Consider the following 17,394-nt stretch of genomic DNA (forward strand, 5'->3'; position numbering starts at 1 on the left):
CTAATCTTCTGTTTTTTCATTAGATGAACCACAAGCTTTGCCACATCTATGAACTCTTACAAAATAATTTGTTATCTGGTACTAATGCCCTACATGAATACCAAAGCACCTGTCTATTAAACTAATGAAAGTTCTTAGCATTATCATTACTACGTAGTAAAACTGCACTGCAACTCTGTGGAATATAATAATATCTAGGCTCTGTCTCCTTACTCTCTTTTCTTTATATGCTAATTTTGGCATATTTGCACTGCATTATATTGCATGTCATCTTAAGATTTGTTAACTGAGAAGGTTTACTCCCCTGGCCTCTGCTGAAAAGGGACCTGTTATGGCCCAGTCAGAGTTTCCAATAAAAAAATGCTAATAAATAAATAAAATGCAAACAAATACATGTTCCTACTTTGAGAAACTGAAGATTTTTTTGCAAATAATGTAAAACTCTGAAGGCTTGTTTGGGACTATTAACAGTAGAAAGACTGAAATTGTTTTAATAAAAAAGTGCCAGTTTCTGACACTGAATTGCAGATGTACATTTGGAAGAAAGTATGAGAAAATAAACATCCTTTGAAAAAACTGAATATAAAATTAACATTTGTTTTTAAAACATATGCACTATGAAAGTTCCACCAGGGAACAGCTGTTAAGCTGAAGAACTGTTTTAGTAATATAATAGCTTTGCAGTTAAATTCTCACAATATAAGCATAACTCTTTCTTTCATTTAATTGTTAGACTCCTACAGAGATGTTTTTCCAAGCTCTATATTTTATCTTACTGACACAAAATTAAATCTTTTTACAAACATGTTGTCCCATTATGAAGAGAACAATCTGATATGAGTTTCTTCGCTCCACCCCAGTTTCACCAAAAATGTACCGAATTTTGTATATTTTAGTCATAGTCATCATGTTCTGTTTCCTGTATTTGCAACATTTCCTACTTATAAGGAAATCATGTTTAATAAATGCTGCCTTTATTTAAAGACACTATACCTCAGTCTTCTATGTTGTTAAAGGAATAAAACATTACTGAAGAGTATAGATAAAACTAATAACACTGACCAGCCAGTGCTATAATACTGTTATGCATGAAGAAATACAAAAGAAAAAAACAATGTTGATCACACTGGCAAACCTGGCAACATTTCATTTAGAAAATACCATTCAGTCATGCATTTGATGTGACACATAGATGATGTATACTTTTGTAATCACATACACAGATGCCTCTGTCATACTTTCAACTTTGTTAATTTTGATATCCTTAACTAATTAATAAATGCTGTTAATAATATTCCTGATGCCATGCTCACTTTATATCTGATGTTCCAGAAATTTTATCTATAGTAAAAGTTTTAGTTTTGTGCAATTGTTGCATATGACAAAGTTATCATGTATGTGCTTTGCTCGTGCTGTATTCTGCTGGTCTTTGTTTACATTTCAGTCATCTCAGATGGCCTTCTCCAGAGTAATATCAATAACTTTGGCCTGCCTGATAGAACTGATTACACTATTTGGGTCTTGCAGTTCCTTGCGGGGTTGTAATCCTAGTAAGGTATACATATGCAGATTTATTTGTCGCATGTACTGTATTAATAAGTTTGTCAGTTTCAGGCCACATAGTCTTTTCAGATTGAAAAGCGATTGCCTAATTTATTTATTCAATGTTATTCAATTGTTTCAAGATGGGACAGGTGGGCAGCCAGAGCGGGCTAGCTCTCACTTTCATTGCACCATGGGGTCTCCTAACCACCCTCAGACTCGCACACCTGTTAGACTCCTTGGTCCATGTTTCAAGAAGGTTAACCAGGTAAGCCCACTGGGAACAAGTGTCCCTTTTCAGGTGCAACATGGAAAAACTGACTGGATAAGTGACTTGCCCCAAATCACATGGTATGAAAATGGAGGTTAAATGAATCAAACACTGTACCATTGTCTACAGGATAGCTGCTTGTTGACACCTCAGGACTTTAATCATCTAGGACACCTGCAAGAACAAGATGCAGTTTATGTATGACATCAAGTTCATGAACATGACAGACAGTATGCCCTGCTATACATAGTAAAATGTTTAATTCTTTTATAAGAAATTATGTTTAGTGCTGGGATCCAGTTATTAAATTTTGCAGATCATATCTTACTTTGCAACCCTATATTATGTGTCACCATCTGGATCAAATATTGGTAAGACTGGAATATCCATTTTTTAAATTCTCTATTTACTTTTAATTGCTTCCTTTTTTATTTTCTTAATCTGCATTTAATTGTGTAACACACCCCTAATTCCGTACTGTTGCTTAACACCTTGTACTGAAAGTTGTAGCTTTTCATCTTCAATTATCAAAACACGGACAACAAATTCTCAGAATGTGGAAAATATGGAAAAATGTGGAAGACTTATTAACAGAATGATAAAAACTGTTACTTCATATGTATTTAAAGGTTATTTTGATGACTTAATATGATTCAAGACTATTTACCTTGCATATTTGTTAAAAAAATCATAGCAATGACCTTGTGATAAACCTTTTCAGTATGGAAGATGGAATCTTTAAGATGCAAAATGAGGAATGTTCCTTATAATGAGGTATAGTTAAGATGTGTGCATAAGCCGCTGAATCACTTACAAATGCCTTCTACCAGCACCTACAGGACTGCATGGATCAGGCAATCCCAAACAAAACAAAGACTCTTTGTACCAAAGGCAAGCGTCCAGTCTGGTGGACCCCAGCCATAAACAAGCTTTACAACAAAAGGAGGAAGCTACAACAAGATAGAGCAAAATCCTTAAAAGGTAAGACACCTTTGATCATTATAAGTAAAAAATTAAGAGCTCTCATAAAATCATCCAAGGCAAATTTTGAGAGAAAAATCGCTAAGGACTCAAAAGACAATCATAAGGCCTTCTTTAGCTATGTTAGAAATCTGGGAGGAAACTCCCAGATATGCTCAGAATTAGTTCAAAATGATGTGAAAATTACTGAACCTACAGACATTGCCAACATACTGGCTGACAGGTTCAGTGCAAACTTCTCCCAAAAGGAGAGATATCTATACCAGAGGATTGTAGCCCCCCAAACATCTCTAACGCCCAGGTGAGAACTGCTCTCTCCAAGGCGAAAAACACAGCATCCATGGGACCGGACGGTGTCCCCGGCTGTGTGCTCCACAAACTCAATGAGGAATTAAACCCGCAGTTAGGTCAGCTGTTTAATCTTAGCCTCACCTCAGGATACGTACCCAAGGAGGGGCGCACGGCAACTGTGGTCCCACTTCACAAAGGCGGTGCCTCCACCGACCCTGGAAATTACCATTCCATCAGCTTGACAAGCCTGATCTGCAAAGCTATGGAGAGGATCATAATGGAACTCATAAATAAAGACATAGGGAACTTGCAGACTTTGGATCCAACCCAGTTTGGCTTTGTCAAAGGCAGATCATGCCTTTTAAACTTGGTTGACTTTTTCGAAACAGTCACCAAGGCTATTGATGAGGAAAAGGCAGTCCATACAGCCTACCTCGACCTGGCAAAGGCTTTCGACACAATACCCCACTCAGGTATCATTGAAAAACTCATCAGCTTAAATGTAAACCCATACATCACAAGATGGGTTGCAAACTGGCTAAGTGACAGAACCCACAGGGTCAGAGTTGCTGGCGCCATGTCAGACTCAAAGCCTGTCACAAGTGGTGTCCCACAGGGCTCAGTCCTGGGCCCGCTCTTGTTCGGCATCTACTTTTCTGAAGTACAAGCAAACACAGGAGGGTTATGGCTGACAAAGTTTGCAGATGACTGCAAACTGGGCGCCATAGTCGAGAACACATCTGACACAGATATCCTTCAGAAGGGTCTCACAGAAACGGATAACTGGTGCCAGAGCCATGGCCTAAAGTTAAACGCCAAGAAATGCATAGTCATACCCTTCGGGAAAAACAAGATTACCCCTAGCTACCATATAGGTGGCAATCCACTGAGTACAGAAGAGGTTATCAGGGATCTGGGGACCCAGGTTGACAGTAACCTTTCGTTTGACACTCACGTTGCTAAAGTAGTTAGGAAGACCTTCTACATTGCCCACCTGATCATGAAGGGATTCACATCTAGATCAAGGGAGGTCATCGTCCCCCTGTACTCATCACTCATCAGACCAATGATTGAGTACAATGCCCCATTCGGAATGTATCTGACCCGACACCTGCAGCAGCTGGAAAGGCCCCAAAAGTTCCTCACCAAAAGGATAAAGGGTCTCAAAAATGTCTTATGCTGCCCGACTGAAAGAACTCCAGCTCTATTCAGTCGCTTACCGCTTGCTCAGAGGTGACCTGTGCCTGACATACAAGGCCATGTCAAACTCAGATTTGATGAACATGCTTCACCTCAAAAAATCTAGATCCCTCAGAACTACAAGGGCGGGACACTTAAACCTTGACACGGTTATTAATAGGACGTGCTGGAGGGACAGATTCATCACCCAGAGACTCCCTATGCTGTGGAACAAAATCCCGGTACATGTGAGGCAGAGCACCTCGCTGGCCTTGTTCAAGAGAAATCTTGACCAATGGATGGGAGATCGCAGATATACCCCAGGGATTACCTCAGTGTCACTGCTTGACAGAGGCACAGCAAAATAATGGGCATAGTTTCCTTCAAACTAAAGGGGTGGTGAAAGCCACAAAACTCTGGGCTAGGCTTATAAATGCCCTTGGGCAGATAGCCTAGTATGAACCTATGAACTTATAAAGTTTACTGAAATATCACTTTGCTTTGGCTGTCTTTCTTGAAGTTATTACATCTTTATAATGTTGGAACTTTTCAACTTTTAAAATAATAAAACACATGTTTAACATTGAATCAGACTGCATATTATATAATCAGATTGTTATCCTTGTGTTCTGGGTATTCCATCCATGCTTGTCAGTCACAGACTACTTCATAGTGACCCCATGAACAGCCACCATTATCCACTGAGTTTGTGTAAACTGGCAATCTGAAAGATTTGTCCTGTGGTTTACATTTATCTTTATTCTACACTCTAGATAATGTCTATAATATTCCTCCCACTGCAACCCATTCACTGGTCAGCTGTCTGATTGCCTCTGTCCACACTCATAAACAAGAACTTAATCTCCTTCACTTGGAGTAAAGTCTCCTTTTCATTTGCAGAAAGCAAGCCATTCTTTAACCTCTGACTTGGAGGGGCTGATTTTCACCTCCTCTAACTCACACTCAGCTGTGGATCACTCCAGTGCATGACAGAGACCATAGGCTCTTAAGGACAAAAATAGAGTGCTCTGCCAGCAAATGTTGTTGTACTCATGTCTCAAAAATGTATCGCTTAACAGAGCCATAACTAGTAAGGGGTACAGAGGAGGCTATCCCAGGCACAAGCTGTCAGGGAATGTGATCATCAGGTATGAATGGTGGTGGAGTGCAGTGTTGACAAACATTGACTACAAATGGTGATACAGGATTTGCTGCCATGGCTGAAGCACTAAAGAACTCAATTTGCAGTGATTTCACTGTAACAAGCTGCTAATTACATTAGTTGCAAGCATCTTTCAACAGTTTCAGCAGAGTCAAGCTTTTTTGGAGAAGAATTTTTTTAAGTCTTCAAATTTGAGTTGAGGATAGTACTACTTTGAGGATCTGAAGAGGCACTTGATGCTCTAGCTACAGTGCTGCACTTTGCTTAACTTTGAGTTAAGGAGGGGATCAGTTTGGGGATCTTCACAGGGCACCCAATTACCTAGATATGGTCCTATGGCATGATATGCTGTTCATGATAATAAGGTAAATCTACCTTGATCGTGCAACACTTAATACACAGACTATAGAAAGAATTCTCAGTTCACAAATGCAGGGCCAAAGTGGTGTGTCTCAGTGACCCTAGTATCTCTGACAAAATAGTCTGGGATATATTGTTCATATGCCTTCACTACATCCACAAGATACATGTAGACCATATTGGCAAATTCCCATGACCACATCAATAAAACTGCAAGGACAAAGAGTTTTTTAATTGTTCTTTGACCAGAGCAGAATTTGCATTGCTCCTCCTAAATCAGATTCAAAGGTATGAGATGGACTCTACTTTCAATCAACTTGGCATAGACTTTCCCAGGGAGGCTGAGAAATACAATCATTGTGTGACTGGAACACTTCTACAAGTCCCCTTTTTTGAAAATGGGGACCGACATTCCACTTTACTAGTTCAGATGTTCTGCTCCAACCTTCTACACAACACTGGAACTGTGCATTAAGCATAGGATCATAGGCGATTACTAGGCTAATGGCCACAGTGCCCTTACAAGCCTAGCCAAGTTCAACCCATTCCTAAGGATGTCTGGTTCAAATCAGCACCTGTTGCCCCTGTCCAAGAGGGACACAGGTGTATCCTCCAGGGTGAATTTCTGGTTACCCATCCAGTTGCATAAATTACACTTAAATAGGGTCAATGAGAGGCCTTGTTTAACATGAATAGGAAGCTTGTTCCAAAGGTGGGGCAATCTCTGTGAGACAAATCAGTCTCTCCAGCAAGTTCTGCTGATGTCACATACCAGGTTAAGATCCATTAAGCGAGTGACCCATGTACCATTTGACTTGCGAATGTGCAGCATTTCCATTAAAGCTAGGTCAGACATTGCTCTATATGCAAGGCACAGGTCACCTTTGAGCATTCTGTAAAACACAGAGTAATGTGACAATGATTTCAGTCTGTCCTCATAAGACAGATCTTGAAGACCCTGAATTTTCTTTGCAAGGAATGTTTGTGGTCTCTCCAGTTGCTGCAGGTGTTTGGAAAGGAACATGCCAAAGACAGCATCATACACTATTACTGGCCTGATGAGGGAAGAGTACAGGGAGGTATACCCTACCAATATTCAATGCTTTTGGCATCTCCTGCAATCTTACAGTTTTGCCTCTTCAAGTCTGTTTAATTGCTGCAGTGATCTTATTTGGTCAATGGACCCATTCCCATCAGTTACTTTTGTTGCTGAAGTCTGCTTACTGGATTCATGAGTTATTCATTTCCTAGCATTATATGCAGTCAAAAGTAATATTTGTCTATGCTTACTAAAAAAAATCCTGGCTAAAGTCCACATCAGTCTCACTTCTAAGTCAGTGAATGGTTTGATAGCACCTGTTTGAATTCACCAAAATACATTGTCCTTGTACTCATCAAATTCTTCCTACACCTGGGCCTTTGTTTTGAAGATAACTGCAGCTATTGTTTCGCAGCTTATTGGTACATATGAATCAAATCTTGCAATACTGCCTTCACAATTCATTTTACACATAATTCCAGTTTATTTAATTTGATCCACTGATGCCCACCTACAGGTCTTAGGATTCCATGACAAGCATCAACCACCTTTTTGGTTACAACTCCTAACTACTGTTACCATGAACAAGGTCCATTCAAATGCATTGACAGCATCCCAGTATATAAAGGAAGTTACAATCAACAACAAACCAGCAAAGCAGCACAGCCAGTAAATATTCCAAAAACAACAAAGGATTCAGTTCCCAACAGAGATTTATTGTTGTATGTCTTGTCTTAGCGCCTCGGCCATTACAGCCTTCAAAGAGTACAGATTTACCAAAAAAACACTCACCTATTTATACATCAAACAATTCAATTAAAAAAACAATCAACTAAATCATTAAACACATTTTTAAAATATTAAAGCAGACTTCTCCAATTAACTTCTCTATTTAAACCTCTTGGTGTCAATGTATCAAACTTCAATATAAATACAGTTTCTTTATAAAGTAAAATACTCTTATGTAATCTTTCATCCCCTTTCTTAATAAATACTTCTTCCAAAATAGTAGCTAACAATAAATTAGCATCACCATTATGTTTTTCTTTAAAGTGGGATGCTATAGGACTTTCCAATCTCCCTTTCTTTATGTCTCTGATGTGCTCCTGCAACCTAATTCTAAATTTCCTTTTAGTTTCCCCAATATAGAAAAGGTTGCAGGGACACCTGAGACAATAAATTATGCCCATTGTATCACATGTAAAAGAACTATTAGGTTTGAACATTTTTCCATTAATCCTAGCAAAACTCAAATTTATAAGCGAACATACACTACAACTATTACATGGTATAGTGCCATAAGCTGATAAGGAGATAGGTAGACTAACTACTGGAGCAATGTAATATGCTTTAACTAGTTTGTCCCCCAAATTCTGTCCTCTCTTATAGGCCACATAAGGTGAATCAGAAACAATTTTATGTAGCAGTTCATCTCTATGTAAAAATTTCCAGTAATGTTTCATTAGTTCCCAGATCTTAATACTTTAAGTATTATACGTTGTTACAAAAAATATTTTATCTTTTTTAACTTTTTCAACTTTTTTAACCATAGAATTAGAATTATTGGCACTAATAAATCCATTTCTACTATTAGTCTCATATTTATTCAAATTGTACTGTATTAATTTATCAATGGACTCATGAATTAAATTCTCATCATATCCTCTCCATAGGAACATAGATAATGTTTGATTAATTTGTTTCTGTAAATCCAATTTATTATTACAAAGTCTAGACAATCTAATAATTTCCCCATAAGGCAAAGATTGTATGGTATGAGTCGGATGGCAGCTGGTACCAAGCAATTACTGGCTGCCATCCTCAAATTTCCAATGAACTGTAGTTGCAATAGAACCATCCTTCATTCCAGATAGATGAATATCCAGAAAATTAACTTCTGTGCCACATTGTAAACCATCAAATTTGATGTTATATACATTGTCATTTATTTCCCCCATCACAAACAAAAATCAAGTCATCAATGTATCTAAAATAAAATAAAACATGTTGTTGTACAAATGCATTCCTATATATATAATCCAACTCAAATTTAGCCATAAAGAGGTTAGCATACATAGGGGCAAAAGGTGCCCCCATAGCTGTACCTCTTAACTGATGATAAATTACTTCATCAAAACTTAAATAATTATGAAGCAAACAAAAATAAGTTAAATCAATAATATAATGAGAAGTCGGACTATCATCAAGAAAGTATTGTAAAGCTTAGACTCCATCAATATGTCTAATATTAGTATATAGACTGGTTACATCCATAGTAATCCAAAACATATTCTGAGTCCAAAATATATTTGATATTTTGTCAATAAAATCAAATGAGTCCTTAATATAAGAATCAATTCTTTCAACATAAGGTAACAAGTAACCATGTATCACAATTCCTATATTATGTAAAAAATAATTTACAGCAGAAACAATAGGGTGTCCAGGGGGATTAACAAAATATTTATGTAACTTGGGAAGACAATAAAAAGTAGCCAAGTTACAATTATCAAAGTTAAATTTAGTGTCTAAATCCTTTTTGGAAAAATATCCCAAACATACTTCCATTTCAATCAATGCTGTGAAATCTTTTATAGCATTCAAGTATTCAGCAACCTCACATATTTCATAAGTAAAATCATCACTTAAATGTTGCATACACATGTTATAATATTGTGTATAATGAAGCACCACTATTTTGTTGCCTTTATCAAAAGGCTTAATAATTAAATCACTTCTGTTTGCAAGATTGTTAAGAGCAAGCCAGTCATTCTTAGTCATATTATATTGCCAAGAACTATGACTATGTTCTTCAACAAGTTCCTGTACAGAAACATTAAGCATTTCTGAAAAATGTATAACAGTATTGTTAACATAAGGCGGTATAAATTTACTTCGAAAATCAATACCACTAGTATCTAACAGAGAATAGGCATTTGGAGAAGTACAAACACTTAAATCATCAGATAAACAAGAAAAGAAACTGTCACCTTCACTATCAATTTCAAAACTATGTTCAGAATCTTTATTTTTCAACTGCTTGTCCCCTTGTGTATCAAAAAAACATTTTAAATGTAATTTCCTAACTAATTTAAAAATTTCCTGTGTAATTAAATATAGCCTAGGTGCTACGGTAGGTACAAACTTAACCAAGACGGAGAACAGAAACCTGTTCATCCGTTAAAGTACATCCAGATAAATTTACAACATTAGAGACATCTACAGAATTAGAATCAATATTACCATCAAACGATGGAACAACTAGAGGAAGGACAATCAATTCCATCTACCTCATTTGTACGTTTGTTTAAATTGTCCTTCACTTGTTGCGGAATTAAAACCAGTTCCTTTCTTCTTGCGTCCCCTTTTGGCGCCTTCTTTGTTGTAATGAAAACGCTGCTGATGGTACTCAGGTTCTTGTGCTGCAGGCAATGGGGGAAAATCACGTACATCACCCTCTGAATCTGTAGTATAACCTACCCCATCCGAGGAAGCAAAAGATACAGAGAGTTGTTTGTTGTTGTTACCTGTTTTCCCCAATTGTCCTGAATGATTATTCTGCTTGTTCCTCCACAAAAAGGCATGCCCATTTCTGTAATCACGTACATCGTGTTTGATCTTATATAATTTAAGGTGGACCTGATCATTTTCAAACTTATTCAGTTTTTCTTTCAAATTCTTAAAAATATCATTCACTTTAGAATCGCCCACTTGATTCAACAATTGTGTGTGTTTAATGGAAGTTACTCCTGAAGTGTCATTTGAATGCATCTGACACAGACATTTTGGTAGATGCTCTTAGGATGTCCTCAACACATGAATGGGCTTTTGAGATCTGTCCAACCACTGTCCTGTGATCAAAATGCCTCATATCAACCAGTGATTAGTTAATGCATCAGATCTTTCTTGACCTGATTTAACATAGCATATGGCTTCAGGCCTGATGGCAGGATTACTGTGTTAGAAAAAGACCATGGCCCAATGTGCTGTGGTACCACATATATTTATTAGCAGCCCTGCTTTGGAATACAATCTTCTTTATGGATAATCACTGATTAGCACAAACACTCAGCAACATTTAACCATTTGAACAAATAACGGACAAGCTCTCCATGCCAGTTATATCACTCTAGGTGACTCTATCATTCATCACTATAATTAAACCAACAGTAGGAGATATGCTATCAGGCACATCCCCTTCCCACAGTGTCCAAGAATACTATACATTTTGTAAGATCTATATTAGATAGTCAAAGTTTTGTAACTCCGAACACCTAATGGTCGAACAATAAAGTTCGAAGCTACAGAACTTCGACTATGCAAAAAACACAATGTACAAAATAATAACTTGTTGTAAGCAAGGGGGCAAGCCCCCCTGCATCCCCCACACCTACCACTACTTAAATATACCAACCGAGATCGCACCACATTGAAGTGAATGGAAACCTCCACTTACGGAGATTTCCATTCAAACGCTTGAACTTTTACAAATTCGAACATATGATCTCAACCATATGTGGTTCAGCCTTGTAAAAGTTCAACTACGTGATAGGAACCCCATTTTGTACAGCTGTTTGATGCATATTGTCAAAGAACATAATTTCCTGTCTACAGCTCCCATTTTCATTGACACAGCACTATACGTTGCTTAGAAAAACTCCAGCTGCATGGTACCCAGCTGGAGAGTGGTGTTCTCATACCTGCCCTGAGCACAGACTTGATGATTTTTGAAATTCCACACAAGGTATGGCTCAGTCTCCAATAGTGAGGTGAAAGTCCATGTGCAAGTTTCTGTTTACAAGGACTACTCCATATTAATAATTCTCATTTCTACATGGCACTTAACTGACATTGCACCTGGAACATACTATTCATGGTTCCTCTAAACATTTTCAGTCTAAGTCTAGGCCAGACTACATGCCAATATCCAGTTACAAGGGTCTCACCGGAAAGCACCACTCCCAGGCCTGGCTTGAGGGAACATTCTGGGTATCCCTGCTCCAGACAAGGTTCTCACATTCTTTGATGGATACATAATTGTGGGTCATTTTGTGGACCAGATTTTGTCTTCCCCTTGCCTGTTAGACTGCTACAAAAGAGCACAAAGCTACAAAGCAAACAACACTTTCTACCCCAGTAAAGTCGTGGTCCTAAAAATGTAAGGATAATCAAAGAAAATATAACTTGCCTGATTTTCTGCTACTGCAGTGTTTTAACATGTCCTTATAACTAACTGGACAAGACTGTATATGCTTTGGCTTCTTAATGACTTACACATAATCACTCTGGAGCTTTTCTTATCTGTCCACTTCTGAAAATGGACTTAGTGCAGTGAACATCTAGTTTGCAAAAGTAAAGTATATAAATAGTAAAAATGCACATACACTCATACATGCAAACATACAAGTAACCAAGTAAATAAATAAAAGGAGAAGGAACTGCGAGTTCCAGTACAATAATAAATGTAACTACTGATTGAAGCTCTAACTGGGTAAACAAAACCAGTCAAACTTTCTATCCAATGAAAAAACCCTAAAATCACACACCCTTAATGATACACAGACTCATGCACACACACACACACACACACACACACACACACACACACACACACATATATATATATATATATATATATATATATATACACACACACACACACATATATACATATTTACACACACACACACACACACACACACACACACACACACACACACACACACACACACACACACACACACACACACACACACACACACACACACAGAGTTAACATGACTGCACAAATATAAAGAACTGAAACCTCAAATATACATATGATTATATCATCATTGTTAGAATAAACCAATATAAGAAACACAAATGGTTGACCACAAAAGAGCAAAAGCTCAAATGTGTGACACACAAAATGAGAGAATCACAAAACATTGACAATATCCCTTTTACTGTCATGAAACAACAGTTACAAAACCCATAATAATTATCCTCTGAATAGTGGTAAATTTTGAGAAAGGATTTTTAGTAACTTAATGCATAGTATTATAAACACAGACTAACTAAAATACTGGTGATGGCACGAGTAATGAAACAATAACCAAACTTCTTTTCTTTTATTATGCAGTTAACTGTTTACAAAGGTCTGCTTATGATGTATTTTACTTTCAAAGACATTATTTGTTTCATTCCAATTCAAAGGGAAAATCCCAAATGTATCAAACCTGGGAACAGAATCAGAACTGTCAATAGGAGATCCATAACATAGCTGCCTCTTCAGGCAGAATAGATGGAATACTGAAGCATATTAGTGATATTAGGTTGAAAAATTCAACTAATGCTGTTGCTAAGCACATTGTGGATTGCCCAGGACATTGGTTTAAATTCTTGGCTATACAACTGGTAAGGGGAGGTGACATCATGCATAACACAGAGATGGTAGAGATGATGAGATGGATAGGGAAGTTACAAGCTGATCGACCTCCTGGCTTGAATGAGATTGTCCCTTTAAAGCTGGCATTGAGAGCACACAGATTGCTTCATTAATTACCCTATTAAGTACTTCTGTTGTAAGATACTGACTCTCTGGATTGTTAATGATTGTAAAAATGTCCTCTTTTTAGGGCTTGTCTTTGTGTTAGAGTAGTAGATCTGATGAAGGGCTGATAACCTGAAAGTGCTTATCTGTTCTGTTTTCTTGGTTTCTTGTTATTTTATTAAAAGTGGTTTTAAACTGGCCTTGACTCTGTTGGCCGTACTGTTTTTTCTGCTTCTACTTTAGTTTTTGATTTAGGATCATACTTTGGCTGCAGTTTGTATAGTTTTTCTGTTCTTTTTTTATAATTTATCAGTCCTTTAAGAAGTACTATTTACAGTGTAATTTTGATTTGTTTGTGAGTGTGTGTATGTGTGTGTGTGTGTGTGTGTGTGTGTGTGTGTGTGTGTGTGTGTGTGTGTGTGTGTGCGTGTGTGTGCGTGTGTGTGTGTGTGTGTGTGTGCATCAAGCTGCATAAAATAGGTAGCAAAACTAGCAAAATGTAGTTATGCATTTTCTGTTTGTTTTTGTTTTTGGTTATTCTCCCCAAAAGGATTTCACTATTTTGCTATACCTGAGAGACATCTGTATAATTATGAAGTGTTCAGCCTTGCAAATTTTCATATCAGTTAGATAAAGTACTGAGAATAATTGTTAAAAAGATATTGGCAGCTCTTCAAACAAGTATAAACCATTTGACGGTCATTTGGTGACATCTTAAAGTGATTGCAGTGAAGATTTGTCTTCCAGTGGCAATCCATGCCCATACTGTTTATATAAGTGAAGGATATAAATCTCCCTCAAATGAAGCCTAGAGTCTTCAAACCAAATTGCTTATAATAAACTGCCTGTTTCCGGTCTGCTTGATTAAGCAAGCACTAAGCAGCATACACAGCAGGAATTGGAACAAATTGAATTTGTTCCACATATAATTCCTGACCTTCTTACTTTCATTGTTAACCGCTTGGTGTGGGTGTGGGGAACTATCTTCTTGCTGAGGTTTCTTCCTAGCAGTTAACAAGGCTCACATATGCTGAAACAATTACTGGGATATTATTTGTGTCAGAAAGAATAGTAATGGAATTAGACATGCCAGGAAAAAAAAAGACAATGTGTGTAGACTCCTCGCTGTTCATCTTCCCATGATGAAACAAAGATAAAGTAATAGTGTTTTGCATCCATAGACAATCTTCTGAGAATGTTGATTCTGTTATGGCTCTTTTTACCCTTTTTAATCTTTGAAGTAATGCCTTTTGTCACAAAAGATAATGTTATTTAGCATATAACTAGTCTGCTTTTTTTGCTGAAAATAAAGACAAAAGTTCTGCATAAAAGATACGTGTGTTGCCCCACCAATATACACGTTTTTCATTTTTTTCTCACCTACATTACAGAAAAATCATTCTAGAACTCTCATGATTAAGACTGTTTATTTACAAACTACAGATATATACAGTATGGGAAACAAGTAGGTCTATCTAATGTGACAAAACTGAAATTCCATCCTGAATAATATCTTAGCTTCTATAACTCATACCTCCATTGGAAATCATTACACTGCCCCTTGTAAGTATATAACAAGGTAGTTACGTCTAACATATTTGTATTACCTTGCAGATGAACATCACTTATGTTATGTAATTGATTTTATTTGCAAATGTGTTATACATTGCTTATTCATAACGTTGTCATTTGTATTATTTTTAAAGCTGTATATTTGTGATGAAAATGATCATACATGAAGTGTGTGTAAGTAAATGCGAACACATATGCATAAGAGTGCATCTGTACACTATGCGTCCATTTACTAGGCTATTCAGGGTGATGAGTTCACAAATTTACATGCTGGTACATTGATACATTCATCTTTAAATTGTGACATATGGGACTATAATGCTATTATATTATGTTTAACAGAAAGAAAAAGGAAACACTAGACGTATGTAGGCTGAAGTTCATAAGTAGGAAGAAGCAATAAATGTATGTTGTCTTAACATAACGTATTCTACCTACTCCCTGTCTCTATTTTCCCTATTTCCTTTCTGCTACCTCTCCTATCTTTTCTTCTTCTTCTTTCAGCTTCTGCCACCTTACCTATAATCTCTTGAATTCCTCAGAAGATTCTTTCTCTGCCACCCACTCTCATATTAATTTCCATGGAAGCACAACCCTTTCCATAAAAAAAAAAAAAAAAAATACGTTCCAGATCCAGGAAGTAGTTAACCCCTACAAACTGTTATCTGTGCCCTTCCTACCCTACACTTCTTGTTTAGGAAAACACCTTCATAGCTCCCTGAGATATATTTTTTTTAAACCTAGGTTTTCCCTTTCTTCTCTGTTCTGGTTTCTGGTGAAGAGTTCATCTCTTCTAGCCTCTATTTATATTTTTCCTGCCTACCCCACACAGCTTATTGTGACTTTCCAATGGATAGATCACATCAGCCTGATGTTTTATTCCTTGTGTGCCTTAAAAAAATTGCACACGGTGCTCAAGATGTCACCTTATTGTGGCCTAGTAATTGTTGTTGGAGAGTAATCACATTGACAATACAACCAAGCATTCTGCTAGCTGCTGCCATTTCCACCTCACTTTGCTCCAGGTGGCCCATAGTTATGACTCATATCCCTGCTACTAAGTCCGGTCATCCAAACTAATACTTCATGAAGGGTAACCTGAAAACTGACACAGATACAGGTACATGGTAAATACCATCTTATCCAGCATTAAATTATCTATATATATATATTTTTGTAATTATATATGTCATTAGATACTTGTAAATTGACAAGTAATGATAAAACATATCTTATTTAATGTATTAAATAAGAGCTATTTTATTTTATGTGACTATATTATTACATTTTATTTTTATTTATTTATTTATTTAACATTTGTTGACCGGGAAAGTCTGACTAGGTTCCACAGATCCTGTTTTCAGCGGAGGCCCGGGGAGAAATGCTTCAGCTACATTGCCTTAGATTTGCTTGACAAATAATAAAAATACTATGAATGTATTGCTTTAATATCTAGATGCTATCTGTCGCCTCTGCTGGAAGATAGCCAGACAAAAGCTACAATCAGGTGTGTAAGACAGGAAAGAACATGATGAGAGGCTACAGCATACTTCTCAGCTGTCTAGAATTTCACAGAATGTTCGTTTTTGCCTCATATTTTTGGTCAGTTCTTCAGAACATTTATTATTTTTCTTTTCTGATAAGTCTTTCAGAATTGAACTCACTAAATAATGACAAACATTTGCTTTTCAGATTTCATATCAATCAGAAAATGCACGCTAGGGCCAAAATGTGTTATTCTAACAACTTCCTAAGTTTATAAGGGCAGCATTTAATATCTGTCCATGATATGGGGCCTTTGTCCGACTATTTTTCTTCCAGAATTCTTCTGCTAAGAGGTTGAGATGTAAAAAAAAAGTGTGGTGAAGAGAGAGCGAGAGAGAGAGAGACACACACAGTGTGAGGGAAAACATGATATGGATGTACAATATCACCTTAGGCAGATATGCAGGTGGGAGAAAGGACACAGTGAAAGAAGTTACACCAATATCCTAATGTATGTATGTATTCATTCTAAAGCTGAGATTACATCTGCATGTAATGTCAATCAGTCTTGATGGCTGTCAAAGTTAAGTAGCACATACATGAGATCATTGTATTTGCTAGTATTTGAAACACCATGGGTAGAATTCATACCCAACATGTGAATGCATAAAGGTTATCTATGCTGTTTGTGCATTTATCCAGCAAAGGCATGATTCACAGAGGCCGCTTGTGCTAAAGTGCAAAGGCCTTGAATAAGTATAAGCAAATGAACTCATAATGAGATGCAAATGAGAAATTGTGTAAAATGGAGTATGATAATGAGACCTACTCCTGCCTACTTGAGATTCATAGTCAACATTTTGTGTTTTTCATGCTGTCTGCAGATTTGTTATAAAAGTAGGAGTTAAGCTTTTTCTATCTACTTTGCAATCCATGATGATGCTGTCACTTGCTGCTAACCTACCTATTTCCTGGTG

This window comes from Protopterus annectens, chromosome 2.part0, assembly GCF_019279795.1.
Source record: "Protopterus annectens isolate FY-2018-M chromosome 2.part0, PAN1.0, whole genome shotgun sequence".
Lineage (NCBI taxonomy): Eukaryota > Metazoa > Chordata > Ceratodontiformes > Protopteridae > Protopterus > Protopterus annectens.